This window comes from Bombus huntii, chromosome 4, assembly GCF_024542735.1.
Source record: "Bombus huntii isolate Logan2020A chromosome 4, iyBomHunt1.1, whole genome shotgun sequence".
Taxonomy (NCBI): domain Eukaryota; kingdom Metazoa; phylum Arthropoda; class Insecta; order Hymenoptera; family Apidae; genus Bombus; species Bombus huntii.
In genome coordinates, this window is record NC_066241.1 from 19,528,866 (window position 1) to 19,546,464 (window position 17,599).

General features: G+C 38.6%; 1 long non-coding RNA gene across 2 annotated transcripts; it reads right to left on the minus strand.

Moving 5' to 3' along the window:
- Positions 1-3,236: 3,236 nt before the first annotated feature.
- On the minus strand, positions 3,237-5,143 carry LOC126864936 (uncharacterized). Of its 2 annotated transcripts, none has more exons than XR_007689377.1 (3): positions 4,978-5,143; positions 4,338-4,454; positions 3,237-4,179 (listed from the first exon to the last, which is right to left on the minus strand). It is a non-coding gene; the product is annotated as an uncharacterized LOC126864936 (long non-coding RNA). The 2 variants fall into 2 exon arrangements; XR_007689378.1 differs by having other exon boundaries at positions 4,900-5,036.
- Positions 5,144-17,599: the final 12,456 nt, after the last annotated feature.

Below are 17,599 nucleotides of genomic sequence, written 5' to 3' on the forward strand. Positions count from 1 at the left end.
CCAAATAAATATTATAAGTATAAGAACCCTGGCCGGCCCGACTTTATTCCTTAAAAATAGGAACTTACTTCGAGTCGACCGTACATGCTCACATTATTATTTATTTATTTATCCTCTAACGCGTATGTATATAAACCACTAATTACCGTGACGCGTGAATCTGCCATTATAGTCGATGGGGTCTTGTGTAGATGTTTATTTGACTTTATCCGAGGTCGCCAATACCGGATAAATTCAAATTAACGATTACTACCGTACTTTTCGTTTCTCGCACACTTCCTATCCTCCACTTACTTTTTCTTGTTCAGTGAGGATATTATCAGCCCATTACGCGCAAACGTCTTGTTGCTCACCCCCTCAATCATCATACATGCCAACTCTATTTCCATTTCCACACATTCACTCAATCTCCCCCGCATCTCCCGACACTATCTCACTCTCATGCATTCTCCTGCCACCTCAGTCCACGTATACCCCTCATTTCATTTCACTACTCCTTACAATTATTATTACACTACCTTTCCCGCCTCATTGACCCCTTACACCCTATACGAATCACGCCAAACTACGTCCTCGTACATACACTCGACTAGCGGGAGCAACCCGTCAACACGTCCGCTCCCCATCGCGCCCTGAACCGAACTCCAAAATAGTCATTCCCCTGTTCCGATTAAGATAACAGAGGTGGTTCGATGAATGTAACACTGTATTAACAGGTTAACATAAAATAATATATTTGACAATAATATGATGAATATATTACAGAAAGTTGACTCGACTTTACGATATCTCTAAATGAATTCGTTAGACTATTTGATTTTGCTCGTCAGACTTCTCGATGTGTAACATTTGACTCGTCAGGAGGGACTGATTGCCCTTCGATCATTTCTTTGTCTTGTTTGGAAGACGACCCCCACTATGCTCGGGTTACGCCACCGCTCGCGCCTATGATCACGTATGACCATTCTTGTGTGAAAAAACGTAACGGACAAAAATCGACGTTTCTAGAGCTCGCTGCTTGGCGACAACTATGCGCTCGTTGATACATTGTATATGATCCGGCGGGCAGATAAGACGATCTGCCTGCGACACTATAGGACCGCGAGCGACGGTTAGAAATTACAGCCTGTGGTAAGCCTCGTGGCGTAACACTACTGCTTGTCAGTTGCGGTCAGTAGCGGCACATAAGTCAATGGAAGATTTGAAACGGGAGAGACTCATTGTGCCTTGGAATATCAACGTTTTTTTTTGTTTACAAAATCTATAGGCAAATGAACTTCGGACAAGATATTATTGCCGTTACTGGTAATCTTCAACCGGAGTTACATAAGACCTTCAACTTCGAACTTTTTATAGTGCTAGTAGATTTGGTAACGGTATGATTTTCTCACTTAACCACCGATCGATAATATTTGTTACGTCCGGTGACTCTTTGCGTAGCCCGGAATCCATCCCTCAGTCGAGGCGGCCACTCGCTACGTCAATATCATTAGTTGAACCTTAATAATCATAAGGAACTGTCGTAAAACTAAGCATTTCGATTTGACCATTAAGGCCGTTAAGTAGTACAAAACACCTTCGAGTCAAGAGGTTCCTTATGGTTATTGCTCCATCAAGTGGAACGTGGGGAAACGTTTTTCCCCATTTTTCCCGGGATTTCCACCCGGTGGTGGGGTGACCAACACCCAGTAAGAGTTTTTCTCTGCGACAGCATCGTCATCGAACTTCATTGGTTCAACGACTACAGATCAATCAACATCTCTACACTGGGTTCACTTCTTTAATTCAGTCAACATCTCTTCATTCTCTACATCTACTTCTGATCACTCATCTAATTAACATATATGTCGGGTTTACATTAGAATTAGGGTTAGGAGCGTGAAACGAATCTTCGTTTGGATTACACGTTGTCGTTATGCAATAAAGAAGACATCGACTAGTGCAAATACGATTATCAGAGAATCGGATAAGTAACCGTGGTAATTAGATACTCGAGAAACTAATGACAATGATCCTAGGTTCAATAACGAATCCGCGGTCGACGGGATGATACATGAACGTACTCACAAAATCTAAGTCGGACGCGTAATATTCACTGGTCGTGAGGTGTTACTCTTTTCGTCGATGAGATCGCGAGAGAGAATGAATTTCCGTCCCGATGATGCCACAGAGGAAAACTATAATCGGGTGTGTCTAAAGACACGAGATCATCGGATTCGTCGAGAAAAGCCTCCGTTCAGAAAGTAAGGGAAATTGGCGTTGCTGCTAATTGGTCAATCTCCATATCGGTGGTTAGAAAAAGATGCTAGCCGCCCTCGAGGAAAAGTTGCTAGTGGGAGACGCCGTTCGTTGAAAAAATAGGTCTCCTCTATCTTCTCGTAGTTGGGACAAAGACTGTTTGTTTGAAGGACTTTAGTTAGCTAAATCTTAAGATTTGTAACGGGCCCTCAGACTAGCTGAACATGCACTGCGGAGACGCATCGACATCTGGCAATCATCTTACTCGAAGAATAGGGTCTGCAAGTGGCGAGCTACGAGACAGAGACCGTTGGAATGTTTACTGTCGAGTGTTACAGCTATTTCCTTTTTAAGGAGAGCTATAGAACTACTCCATGCCTCTGTCAGACAAAGCGTTCATCCCGTGACCGCGGCTACGTTCGGCGACTGGCTATCGCCTCGAGCCCAAGCTCATTATCACAAATCTCGAACAATACAATCAGATCGAATGACAATTGTTTAATTACGCCTATGATAGACTCTAGATTACGGTGTTAAAGGATTTTTCCGAAGTTCCAAAGGGAAGGCTCCGATGTTCTTTCATCTCCGACATATATATATACGTACATCCCTAACCGATCAAAATAAAGAACGATCGTATGCGACGTAATAGTAAGAAAAATAAAAACGAAATAATAGAAATACATACTTTAATGAAATAGTAAATATAGTGAATACAACATACCCTGTACCAACTAATAAACCGAGCAAGCCGCGAAGCGACTGATACAACCAAGAATAGCCTATAATTTCACAATTCGGTTAAGGATAAACTAAGAAGAACCAATTAACCAAAAGTGACTCGCAAATTAATTAATAAATCACGACATAATACGATATTCAATCAGGATAACCTACAATTCGACAATTTAATCAAATCTTGCAATAACATCACGAATAATCCAAAAGAAAAGGAAAAAGGAATGGAACGATAGGAATACACACTTTTATAACAAATATGAAATATCGAACAATCTAATCTATAGCACATATGGACATACAAAACCACAATAAACAAAATATATCTTATATACAACGGGATATAAAATATATAAAACACCTAGGCATATTCTCACACTTCGACAAACCAGGCACTATTGTCAGAATCCACACACGAAACGTCAAGTTTGAAGTGAAAGAGATTCCACGAACAGTACACTTGAACAAGTTAAAACTAACACATAATCGAAACAGACCACCAGAATGATTTCATGAGGCAACATAATAGGTGTTATATGGAATAACACTGCTTGTTGAATACTGCAGATAGTGGAAACCTAAAAGAAAATGGAAAATTATTATGTGCGTTCTAACCATTATTTAAATATAAAATGTGTTAATTAAATAAAATAATTAAAAGCAGTGAAAGTGAAAGGTACCTAGTGCACGATTAATCATCGTAGAAGAAAGTGTACATGGAGGAAGTGAACTCCACAACTCCACAAGGATAGGCTACGGATTCATTTTGTAAAACATACGACGGTCAGCTGAAACAAATGGATAAGTTAATCTCAATTGCACTAATATTAAATATTTATAACAACATTAAAGTTGAATTAAAAGAAACAAGGATAACGGACAATAATTGATGCCCGTCAACAACATTTACAAGATAACAGGACTTACGGTTGACCATTGCAAAATTTTAAGAGCATTCTACTCACAGGTATGAAGATACCGAAGGTAATAAATACCGAGGTAACTATTCATAACCTAAAAAGAGGAAGAATGCTGTAAACCACGTTAAAGTAAAAATTGATAATAGTAAGAAGCTCGTTACTCACATCTGAAGGTATACATTACAGCCGACGCAGTTGTAAGAAGCCTACTACCAAATTTAAATGAATACTTACGGAATATTGAATCAGATACTACCACAACAGTCATGACGGCAACAGGAAACTGAAAAATCAAGGAAAAAATTGTGACACTATAACAAAATAATCCAACGCTAACGAAGCAGTCTTAGTAAACAAGATAGTGGACAAACTATTTTACTATGTAGATATTTACAAAATTTTATATATATCTTTTATATATATATCTATATATATACTTACAATTCTAGGATAAGTAATAGTCATAGTAAGTGTTCGAAATGTAGCGAAGAACCAAACACCCACCATGTAACTGTTCCAATTAAAGGACTCAGCGTTGAAGGATTAGAATTGTAGAACCTATAAACAATAAAGATTTTAATTAATAATATATAGATTAGCTCCAAAATTATACCATACAGATATGAAATAACGGCAAAATCACAAGTATAAAGTAACAACAAACTAATAAGAAAGAAGTAGAAACAGCCAATAAAATAGGAATAGGTTAGAAATTAATCAAGACCGATTAACCGAGTATCAACGATAAACGCGATTAAGATAAGAAATTATTATATTGTACTAAGTTATAGTATAATTGTATTAAGTCTGAGAGGCGTAGAGAAATAAGATTATGTTATGCAGTAAAATTGGTAATAATACACTATGCACATATTAGTATTAAATTAATTAAGCGAACACTTTATAGAAATAAACTACTCAAAACACAATAATAAAACAGTGCTATTGATAAATTATAAAATTTAACAATAACAATGCTATTGTCATATTAAAAAATTCTAACTGCGCTAAAATAGAAGAAAATAAGCGACGGACGAATAATTATTTCAGTATTAATCAAATTAAGGACGCGTCACTATACTTTTACTGGAGACATTCACGACCGGCCATCTTGGATTGTCATGAACATAGGATAGCTCTACACGTGCGCATCGGAATACATGCAATAATTACACACATTAAATAAATGCAAAACAATATTATTTTCACTTCAATTATACGTCAACTACTAAAATAAAGTTACAAATAATTAACAAATAAATAATAGATTCGACATTAATAAAAGTCACTATATACTAGGGACATTCACAGGCGGCCATTTTGGATAATCAACACGTGCATATAGTAACTTTTATGCATTACAAAATAAATTATGTTTTCGATGAAGAAGTAAATATTTAATAGATGATAATACAAATGGAAGATTGTAACGAGGAAAGAATAAATAATAATTAATACAATATAACACATTATTATATGGTAACAGGAATATTAGAAATTAATAGAAATCAGCCATGAGAAACAAACCATGAAATAACATGTTAAACTTATTATTATGACAAGAAAAAATAATATTTTATTGAAAGAAACAAGAAATAACGCATAAGAAGACTCGGCAAACACTAAATTGCCACGCGCCTTGAACGTTTCACTGGCATCAGCAAGAAAGTTACCAGATACATCGCAGATGCAACTTCAGCAAGGATAAGTTGCCACGCGCTTCTGTCACGTAAAATTGATACTTGGGTTGTAAGAGAAAAGAAAGAATAGAATAACGCTGAACCGAAAAAGGGGTGTTGTACAAGAACAGCAACTAGAACAAGAACTCCCTGAGCTGGGTGAAGGCTCAGCTTATATACGTTTTGGTTTGAGGATGTTGAGGGGCTCGGTGTAGGTTATGATGTGGAAAAGTGTCCGAAGGTCGGGGGTCGGTGCCTTATCTATGATGTGGACTAAGGTGTGTCATAGCTTCTGTGTAGGCAATGATGATAAGGTGGTGATGTGTCCAAAGGAGTCCGAAGCTCGGTCGATGTCTTATCTCTGATGTAGGTTGAGATGTGATTGATGTCACATACCTACCTCCTTAGATGGATTTTGGTCCTCAAAAATCTTAGTTTTTTCTTCAAGATTGTTTTATGGACACTAATTGGTTAAAAGTGTACTTTTCTTCTCTGTCTTGATCCTTTATGAGAGAAAAAAAAATTTTATCGGGTTCATGAAAAAATTTGTCACGCACATACACGCATACATACACATACAAATTCCGTTCTCTCTGGTACGTACAACTAGAAAATATATAACACAGCTACTTATATGCGTACAAGTAACCGATTTTACAGGAAATATACAGGAGGTGAACGGTGATATTTCACGCTTACGTTCCTTTTAGGACTTAAGTGTACATAATGCCTGGTTTTGTACTCGTTGGAAGGTGTCTTTTCAATTCATTACTGAATCGATATACATTAGATAGAATAATAAACTCAATCTACAAAAATACTAGAGAAACTGTGATCATTACAAAATTATAAACAAATTTATGAGTTGAAACATGTTGAGGTTATTCGATGTGTAAACGGATAAAACACGTGGATAAATTGTAAGGCAGAAAATATATTTAAATAGAAGTGTAATTATAAGCAAGAATACAATTTGAGCTGGTCCAGATGGTACCCAATAACTGAAAAACCCCGAAGCCAACGTCGCCTGTCTACTGTTTATGGTCTGACTTCGTCGCAGTCTTTTGTCTACGCGCTGTCGATGGCTTCAGTGCTTGAGAAAACTAAAAAGACCAGATGTAGAGTTCTCTTATAAGTGGTGATCACTTCAACGCCCTCCCTAAAAATTCTACATGTCTACAAACAATTACCTCTTAATATCTTTTTTATTTTTCAAACCTAACTTTTGTCTTAAATATTCAAATCTTGGTTTTGGCAATGCCTTTGTACATATATCTGCCAGTTGATCTTCGCTTGTTACATACGTTACATCAATTTCGCCTCTATTGAATAAATTTCGCAAGAAATGATATCTTACGTCAATATGCTTACTTCTTTGATGGAATTCTGGATTCTTAATTAATTTCACGGCACTAGTATTGTCTACACATAGCATATACTTAAAGATCTCTATTTTACATTCAAGAAATATTTTCTTTAGCCACATAATTTCTTTCGCTCCTGAGGCTGCACTGACATACTCAGCTTCGGTCGTAGATAGAGCTATACATTGTTGTCGCTTACTTACATACAACACCTGATGTTGACTTTCTTGTTTCTTTGTCGCCTGTATAGTCAGCATCGTTAAAGGTTTCGAGACTGCCTGCTTTTGTATATAAGAGTCCCATGTCTGCGGTCCCTTTTATGTCGCGCAAAGTTGTCCGAATTTAGCTTTACCGTTAAAACCCACCTATTACTAAGTACCTTCTGATCTTTTGGTTTTTCTACAAGAATCCACGTCTTATTTTCATGATGCGATTTCATTTCATCATTCATAGCCGCTTCCCATAACTCTTTCTTTTTGGATCTCATCGCTTCGTTAAAATCCACCGGTGATTTTCCCGCTACGTACGTTACTGGACTACCATAGAAATCGGTTCGTTTGATCTTACCTCTATCTCTCAATTGTCTCACATTGTCGCTAGTTCCATGTTCACTCTCTGCACTTTCATACGTACATGCTCTATCGCTCTGCGCACACATATCTTCGCGCTCGACAATTGTCGGTAAACTTAAATTAACAAATTTCGCATTTTCTAGTTCGGGCTTAAATATTACGTCACGGCTCAATATTACATTTCTTACTGTCGGCACGTATACTCGATACCCTCGTCCGTCATCTAAATAGCCTACCAAATATCCTTTATTAGCCTTTTTGTCAAGTTTTGTTCTCTTCTCTGCAGGTATGTATGCAAAGGACTCAGTACCGAAAACCCTAAACTTTTCTAAATTTGGCGGTTTCTCGTACCACAGTTCATACGGTGTTTTCTTGTCTTGTCTTGTCGGCCTGGTCTTATTTATAACATGTACTGCTGTATTCATGGTTTCGGCCCATAAAAACAGCGGTAGATTTGATTTTGACATCGACCGACCTACCTCTACTACTGTTCTATTTTCCCTTTTTGCGACACCATTCTGTTCAGGAGTGTCAGGACGTTAATTGTGTGCCTAATTCCCTGGCTTCTTAAAAATTCTTTAACTTCTTTATTTTTGAATTCTTTCCCTCTGTGGCGGATCGGTATCAATAGGACGTCGACAAGTCGAGCCGCGGGTACCAACCGCCAACACTAGAGGGCTACGACGACAACGAGTCTGTCTGTCTAACTCGCTAGCGGTCGAATATACGAACGATTGATATAAATACCGCACCTAGCGAGACTCCCTCTACGTCTAAGGCAGGGACTACCGGGCATAGCCTTACTGACGAGTCCACCGGTAGTCCCGGGACGAAACGCACTCTCTCTCTCTTTTCATCCGTCACACCTCCATCACTATGAATTTCTTTAATCTTATCGTTGAATTGATTCTCAACTTCTAGGCAAAAAGTTTTTAATTTTTCGATTACTTCGGACTTATGTCGTAAGAAGTAAATCTTTGTGAATTTTGAAAAATCATATTTAAATGTAAGAAAATACAGTTTCTTGCCTAATGACTCGACTTCCATAGGTCCACATACATCCGCATAAATAATTTCGCGAGGTTTAGTCGCCCGATTGATTTTCTCGTGAAAACTCGATCTATGATGTTTCCCGTACGGGATAACCTTCACAGAAAAAGTTACTATTCTCCACAACTTTCATATTTGAATTCTTTAAAAACTCTTTAACTTGTCTGATGTTTTGATGATATAGCCGTTCGTGCCATAACTGCAATGTGTCCGCGTTTGATTCCGTTCTATTGCTAAAATTACAAACTGACGGTATGATAACTCGCATATCTACTTTATACAAATTTCCGATAACAGAACCTCTTGCTATCATTTTCTGGTTTTGTAAAAACATACAATTGGGCCTTCCTTTAAAACACAGAAATCTATGCCCCTTCTTGCGACAGATCTAATGGAAAATAGATTTCTTTTCATACCTGGTACATACAGAACATCGTTCATTGTACATGTTACCCATTTGCCGTCCACAAAAGTCTCTACTTTGATTTTTCCTTTGCCGCACGCATCCATGAACGCCGATCTCTATCTTCGCCGTGTTATCGAATTCTTCCAAGACGCTGATTCCCGTCGTCCTGTCATGTGATCCGTAGCTCCTGAGTCGATTATCCATACATCAGGGTTTGCTGCTTGTATCGCTGTGGTGCTTCCTAATAGATCAATTCCGCTGTGATCTCGATTTTGATTTCTAGGTTCCTGGTTATCTCTACTGTCGCTTCTTTTATTATTTTTAAAGCAATTTTTATTGGTGTGGCCTTTCCTTTTGCATATAAAGCATCTAAAGCAATCCTTCTTTAGATGGCCAACTTTTCCACAGTTGAAGCAGCTTGTTCTTTGTTTCTCGTATTCATGTTTGCTTGACTGCTTCTGTTGTTCCCTTTTATAATTGTTACCCTTTGTTACCAGCGCTACCGATGTTTCCTGGTCGTTTTTCTTCCATCTGATTTCTTCCGTCATCAGCCTGGTACTAAGCCTGTCTAAGGTCTTCTTTCCTTCTTCCACGGAATCCCACGCACTGTGAAAATGGTCAAATTTGTTTAGTAACACCAGTAAAATGCGTGTTATCAGCATTTTCTCGCCAATTTCACTTTCAAGGGATTTCATCTTCGCCGCTATCAGTTCCAACTTTGATAGGTTGTAAGAGACATTTTCAAATTCTTCCCATTTAAAAACGAAGAACTGCTTCTGGACAATATTTAAATTCTCATCCGACTTCATATCATATACTGTATTCAACTTTTTCCACATTTCATGTGCTGTTGTGCAACATAAAAGAAGATCCAACGGTTTCCTTCCTACTGAGGTCACAATTAATTTTCTGGCTAACCGATCTGCTTTCAAAAATCTTTCATGAGCGATTTCTTTCGCTGCGCTGTTACCTGGACACAGATTCCTTTCACACACGTTGATCAGGTCGTCATCTTCCTCCAAAAGGAACTTTTAACAAAATGCCACTGGAGCCAACTTTCTTCGCCACGTAACATCTCGATCTTCGCACTTGCTGATTCCATTTTAGCACTATCCCTTACTTTACTAAGCACAACACTTTAACAATTTATTCACTTCACGTTGCTGCCTTGCAATTTACAGCTCTGGGCCCATAACCTGTTGAGGCTATTCGATGTGTAAACAGAGGAAACACGTGGATAAATTGTAAGGCAGAAAATATATTTAAATAGAAGTGTAATTATAAGTAAGAATACAATTTGAGCTGGTCCAGATCCGCACGCTAGCTGTGTTACCCAATAACTGAAAGACACTGAAGCCAACGTCGCCAGTCTACTGTTTATAGCCTGTGTTCGTCGCAGTCTTTTGTCTACACGCTGTCGATGGCTCCAGTGCTGGAGATAACTAAAAGAAGCCTGATGTAGAGTTTTCTTAGAAGTGGTGACAACTTCAACACATAGCAAAAACCGGCTGATGTGCTCTGCATTTGGCAGCAAATGTGGAACATAACGCGCATTTAAATGTCGACATATCACCAATAGCAGCGGAAATATGTTTAATTGAATACTTAAGCCTAAATATGCTAAACTGCAAATTACGCTAGATTTGACAGGGCACAGAGTAGACATAGCGTAAACCGGCTGATATGCGCTGTATTTAGCAGCAAATGTGGAGTATAATGCGCATCGAATTGTGGGCATGTCACCAATAGCAGAGGAGCTACATTCAATTGAATATTCAAGCCTGAATATGCAGTACTGGAATAACATTGGATTTGACCTCGACCCGAGTTGATATAATGTAAACTTGAGCAGGTACGCTGTATTGGACAGCAAACATGGAGTATAACGCGCATCGAATTGTCGACATATCAACAATGGAAACGGAGATACGTTCAATGAAATATTGAAGCCTGAATATGCAGTACTGCAAAAACATTGGATTTGACCTCGACCCGAGTTGACATAATGTAAACGGGAGCAGGTCCGCTCTATTTGGCAGGAAATGTGGAATGCAATGCGCATCGAATTGTCGATCAATAGCAGCGGTGATACGTTTAATTGAATACGGCAGCCTAAATATGCAAAACTGCATTTGGCAGCAAATGTGGAGTATAACGGGCATCGAATTGCCGAGATATCTTGAATAGAAACTCAGATACGTTTAATTGAATATATCAGGCAGATTCTCCAAAACTGCAATAACGCTGTATTTGACAGTGCCTAGACTTGATATAGCGCAAATAGGCTGATCTACGCCGATTTATTTATTAATATTCAATTGAACGTATCTCCATTTCCACTGGAGATATGTCGACAATTCGATGCGCATTATACTCCACATTTGGTGCCAAATGCAGTGCACTTCAGCCGTCTTGCGCTATGTCAACTCTGGTCTATCGCCAATTCACTGTAATTGCAGTACTGCATATTCAGGTTTCAATATTCAATTGAACGTATCCCCACTGCTATAGGTGATATGTCCACAATTCGATGCGCATTATAGTCCACATTTGATGCTAAATACAGCGCACATCAGCCGGTTTGCGCTATGTCTACTCTGTGCCCTGTAAAATCTAGCGTAATTGCAATTTTGCAGATTCTGTCTTAAATATTCAAATGAAAGTATCTCCGTTTCCATTGGAGATATGTCGATAATTTGATGCGCGCTCTACTCCACATTTGCTGCCAAATACAGCGCGCATCAGCCGGTTTTTACAATGTCAACCCTGGTCCCCGCCAAATCCTTTGTAATTGCAGTTTTGCATATTTAGGGATCAGTATTCAATTAAACCTATCTACGCTGCTATTGGTGATATGTCGCCAATTCGATGGATGTGTTAATTCGACCAATCGCGGGGAGACGTAGTCGCGTGGAGAGACGTCAACGGGAGTCGTAAATTCCCGTTACGATTATAACAATCGACACCACGAATTGATCGATCCTCTGATTTCCGTTGAGATAATAGGGGTGATTGAGTTTGTATAACACTGTGATTCACAGAATTATAAATAATATATTTCCAACACTTAGATTACACTGTTGAGCATAGATAAATAGATAATCACTTATTGCACGAGGATAAGATAGATATGTACGTTAGAGCAGGGCTCTTATAATTGGATTTAATGTATTAGTGGACGTAGCACTATAAGATATTTAGTAGAGGAAATGTATGTTCGACAATACCGAGAACCGACTCTCGCGTTATGCTTAGACTGCCATGTTAGGCGTTAGCTTTAGACTTAGTAGTTGACTTTTCCAACGATGTAGAAGAAGAAGTTGAGTGACGATGCTGTGTCGGAGGAAAGCTAGTGATGGGTGTGTCTAGCGCACGGGACCATCGGATTTGTTCATGCCATTTTAGGTCAGGAAGTGAGGGCAGTATACATTGCCTCGGATTGGACAAACGAAGGTTGGTGGGCTAGGAAGGGTCTTAACCGCCCTCGATAGAAAGTTGCTAGTAGGAAGCATCATACGCGAGAAAAACTAACTTTCCCGTGTCAAGCCGTAGTAAACAATAGTCTTTAGAAACTGATTTAGAAAAAGACATTTGTTGGGTCTGAAGGACCTTAGCAGGCAAGTTACTCGGGTTTATGACGGGTGCTTAAGGCTATTGAGGGTACGCTGTACGGAAAAGCGAACATCTGGTGTCCGTCTGGCCCGCGGTGTGTGACCTGGGCCAGGCAGAGAGTCGCGCGGCGTAACAGGGTGTTATGCCCAAATTTGTTGCCAAGGTGCAACACAGCGCACCTGCTCCTGCTTTCATTATGTCATCTCGGGTCGAGGTCAAACACAATATTATTGCAGTACTGTATATTCAGGCTGCATTATTCAATTAAACGTATATCCGCTGCTATTGGTGATATGTCGACAATTCTATGCGCGTTATGCCCCACATTCGCTGCCAAATACTGTGCACATCATCCGGTTTGCACAATGTCAACTCTGTGTCCAGTCAAACCCAGTGTAATTGAAATTTTGCAGATTCTGTCTTCCATGTTCAATTAAACGTATCTCCGCTGCTATTGATGGTATGTCGACAATTCGATGCCCGTTATACTCCACATTTGCTGCCAAATGCGACGCACATCATCCGGTTTGCGCTATGTCAACTTTGAGCCCTGTCATATACAGCGTTATTGCCGTTTTGGTGATTCTGCCGGAAAAATTCAATTGAACGTATCTCCGTTTCCATTGGAACTATGTCGACAATTCGATGCGTGTTATACTCTACATTTGCTGCTAAGTACAGCGCACCTGCTCCTGTTTGCATTATGTCAACTCGGGTCGAGGATAAATCCAATGTTTTTGCAGTACTGCATATGCAGGATTCAATATTCCATTGTTCGTATCTACGCTGCTATTCTTGATATGTCGAAAATTCGATGCGAGCTATACCGCAAATTTGCTGCCAAATATAGCGTACATCAACCGGTTTGCGCAATATCAACTCTGTGTCCTGTCAAATCCAGCGAAATTGCCGTTTTGGAGATTCTGTCGGAAACATTCAATTGAACGTATCTCCGTTTCCTTTGGGGATGTGTCGATAATTCGATGCGCGTTATACCCCAGAATTGCTGCTAAATACAGCGCACATTGACCGGTTTGCTCAATGTCAACTCTGCATCCTGTCAAATCCACTGTTTAGCATATTTAAGCTTATGTATTCAATTAAACGTATCTCCGCTGCTATTGGTGGTATGTCGACAAGTCGATGCGCGTTATACTGTTACGTTCTTATTGTGTAGGCTTTGTTTAATTCAATCAAATTTAAATTTTAATTTTGTTCAATTTATTTTCTATTTAATTTGAATTTAATCATTTATAATGATTGTATATGAAATATTGATTTAAGATTTCCGATTAATACGGTAGTTGCTGCCTCCAGAATTAGTCTAAGCACTATTTGAATTTGAGAAAAAAAATTTTTCTTTAAATAGTTTATCAATAAATTAATTACTTATGGGTAGCGTTAACTGGTGTTTAGGCTACTGATAGATAAATTCCACGTTCGCGGCTAACCTGCTATGTGCACGGGAGAGGATTAAAGTTGGACAAAATGAATATTCGATTTCGTTGCACGGAATTTATTTAAGTTTGAATATCGGATTATTTAAGTTGTTATAAATATATATGTATATGTCTGGTTTACATTAGAATTAGGGTTAGGGGCGTGAAACGAATCTTCGTTTGGATTACACGTTGTGGTTATGCAATAGAGAAGACATCGACTAGTGCAAATACGATTATCAGAGAATCGGATAAGTAACCGTGGTAATTAGATACTCGAGAAACTAATGACAATGATCCTAGGTTCAATAACGAATCCGCGGTCGACGGGATGATACATGAACGTACTCACAAAATCTAAGTCGGACGCGTAATATTCACTGGTCGTAAAGGGTTACTCCTTTCATCGATGAGATCGCGAGAGAGAATGCCTTTCTCGTCCCGATGATGCCATAGAGGAAAATTATATTGGGGTGTGTCTAAGGACACGAGATCATCGGATTCGTCGAGGAAAGCCTTCGTTCAGAAAGTAAGGGAAATTGGCGTTGCTGCTAATTGGTCAATCGCCATACCGGTGGTTAGAAAAAGATGCTAGCCGCCCTCGAGGGAAAGTTGCTGGTGGGAGACGCCGCTCGTTGAAAAATAGGTCTCCCCTATTTTCCCCTAGTTGGGACAAAGACTGTTTGTCTGTTTGAAGGACTTTAGTTGACTAAATCTTAAGATTTATAACGGGCCCTCGAGCTAGCCGAACATGTACTGCGGAGACGCATCGACATCTGGCAATCATCTTACTCGAAGAATAGGGTCTGCGTGTGGCGAGCCACGGGACAGAAACCGTTGGAATGTTTACTGTCGCGTGTCGCCACGAATATTTCTTTTAAGGAGAGCTATAGAATTACTCCATACCTTTGTTAGACAAAGCGTTCATCCCTTGGCCGCGGCTTCGTTGGGCGACAGACTGTCGCCTCGAGCCAGAGCTCACTATCACCAATCTCGAACAATTATAATCGGATTGAATAACTACAATTGTTTAATTACTGCTATAGTAGACTCTAGGTTACAATGTTGCGTGATTATTCAAAATTCCAAAGGCTCCGGTGTTCTTTCATCTCCGACATGTATATATTTCTAGCAGTGTGATTTTAATTTAGATTCTTTAGCGATGTAATGTTGTGTATTTGAGGTTATGTGTCAATTATTTGATTACATATATGTGAGATGAAAGAACACCAGTGATTGATTCTTCACTGTTTTGGTCACTCGTTGAACTAACACGTTTTACATTCAAACAGTAATTGGAGCACTCGTAATAAACTTCTTTTCTTTTCAGGTTTCCGCTATCTGTGTTGTTCGACGAACAGCGCCATGCTTCCACAGTATTGTTATAACGTTTAGTAATGTTGTATTTTGCATTAAGGCAATTGAAGTTAATTTGTTCATTTATTTTCAGCTGGCTGTCGTACATGGTGTTCCGCAAACAGAGATCCATAACCTATTTTGCACGTGAACCTTCTCGTGTGATGATTACTTGTTCACAAGGTAACTTTCACTTTCACCCTTTTAATTATTCATTGAATCAACACGTTTTATATTCAAACAATAATTGGAGTACACATAATAATTTTCCTTTTTTCTTTTAGGTTTCCGCTATCTGTATTATTCGACGAACAGCGTCACACCTCCTTTTGATTTAACCACAATATAGTTATAACATTTAGTAACCTTGTATTTTGCACTGAGACAATTGAAACTAATTTATTCACTTATTTTAGGTAGCTGTCATACATTGTGTTCCACGAACAACGATCCATAACCTATACTTGCACGTACACTTTCTTGTGTGTTGATCACTTGTTCACAAGGTAACTTTCACTTTCACTAGTTAATTGTTCATTGAGTTAACACGTTTTATATTTAAGCAATAATTGAAACACGTATAATAATTTTCCTTTTTCCTTTTAGGTGTTCGATATCTGTATTATTCGACGAACAGCACTATAACATATACTATCGCACTACGTTGCCCACTGAAATCGCTTTATTCATTGCTTATTTCGATTATGCGCTAGTTTTAACTTGTTTAAATGCACCGTTCGCGGAATCCCTTTTACTTCGATCTTGACGTTTTGGTTCTGCAAGATTTCTAGCACTTTGTATGGTCCAGTATATTGATCGGAGAATTTTCCTTTACTGGGTTCTTTTAGTAAATATATCGAATCTCCTATTTTAAAATCTTGGGGGTTGATTCGTCGGTCGTAATATTCTTTTGATCTTAGTTTGGATTTTATCAAATTTTCTCTCGCCATTCGTTGTACGGTGTTAATTTTATCGAACAGATCTTCGAGATATTCTGCGTAAGTTGGTTCCATGTTCTCTTCGATTATTACTTCACCAGTAGGTTCTCTGGCTAGATGTCCAAAAACTAATTCGTGCGGGGAGAATTTCGTTCCTTCGTGTACAGAGGTATTATAGGAAAACATAGCTAATTCTACCCATTCGTCCCAATTTTTGGAATTTTCAATGTATAATTTGAGATATTCTATCAGCACGTGGTGAGATCTTTCGATTGAACCGTTACTTTGTGGATGATATGCCGTCGTGGTATATTGTTTGATGCGGAATCTCTTTGCTACTTTCTTCATTAGTGAGGATGTAAAGTTCGTTCCTTGATCAGTGAGAATAGCTCTCGGTGACCCGAAACGACAAATAAATCGCTTTACAAAAACGTCCGCTATCTCGGCTGAAGAGATTCCTCCTAGTGGAATCCCAATTGAGTATTTTGTTAATAAGTCTTGGATAGTTAATACATATTCGTTTCCCTTTTGGGTTTTTGGTAATGGACCTACAATATCCATACTAACCTTATCGAACGCTTTACCTGGTGTGTCTGTAAGTATCATTGGTTGCTTTGCTTTTATTCTTGTGAGTTTCTTCAATTGACATTCCTTACATGTTCTTACGTAATCTTGAATTTCCTTTTTCATATTTTCCCAATAGTAATGTTGTCGTATTCTTTGATAAGTTTTTGTTATTCCTTTGTGTCCTGCTACGCTTGATTCATGTTTTTCCGCGCTTCCACAGGCGGGGTAATTACTTCCCCAGTGCAAATGGTGATAGTTAAGGTTTTTTCCATAAATATTTCCTTTAATTTTCTAATTGTATATCGCCAGGGTATTTTCTCCAAGTTTCCTTTGCTAATGCTAAACGAAGTTAACTGTTTTTCATTTACTACATCTAATAGAGATCTTAGCGAGTTTAATAAATTTTGTGGTGTTATTGAAATATTTCTATTTTCCTTTATCGGTAGGGATACGATGTATTTCCCGGAGTTGTAATTCAATCTTGCCTTTTCCAACATTAAATCTTCATAACGAGGCAATTTCCCCGTCTCCTTCATTTCTAAGGCTCCTTTATCTATCGGATTGCCATGTACATCTATGAATATTACTTTATAGTCATTTACTCTCGTAATTGAGTCTCGGGTTTCTGAAATTTTTAGTTCCGCAATTATCGTAGGTCTCGTGTCCTTTTCTCGTTGTTGAATTAGTTCTGGAATTACAGTGGAGGGCTCTTCTTCGCTT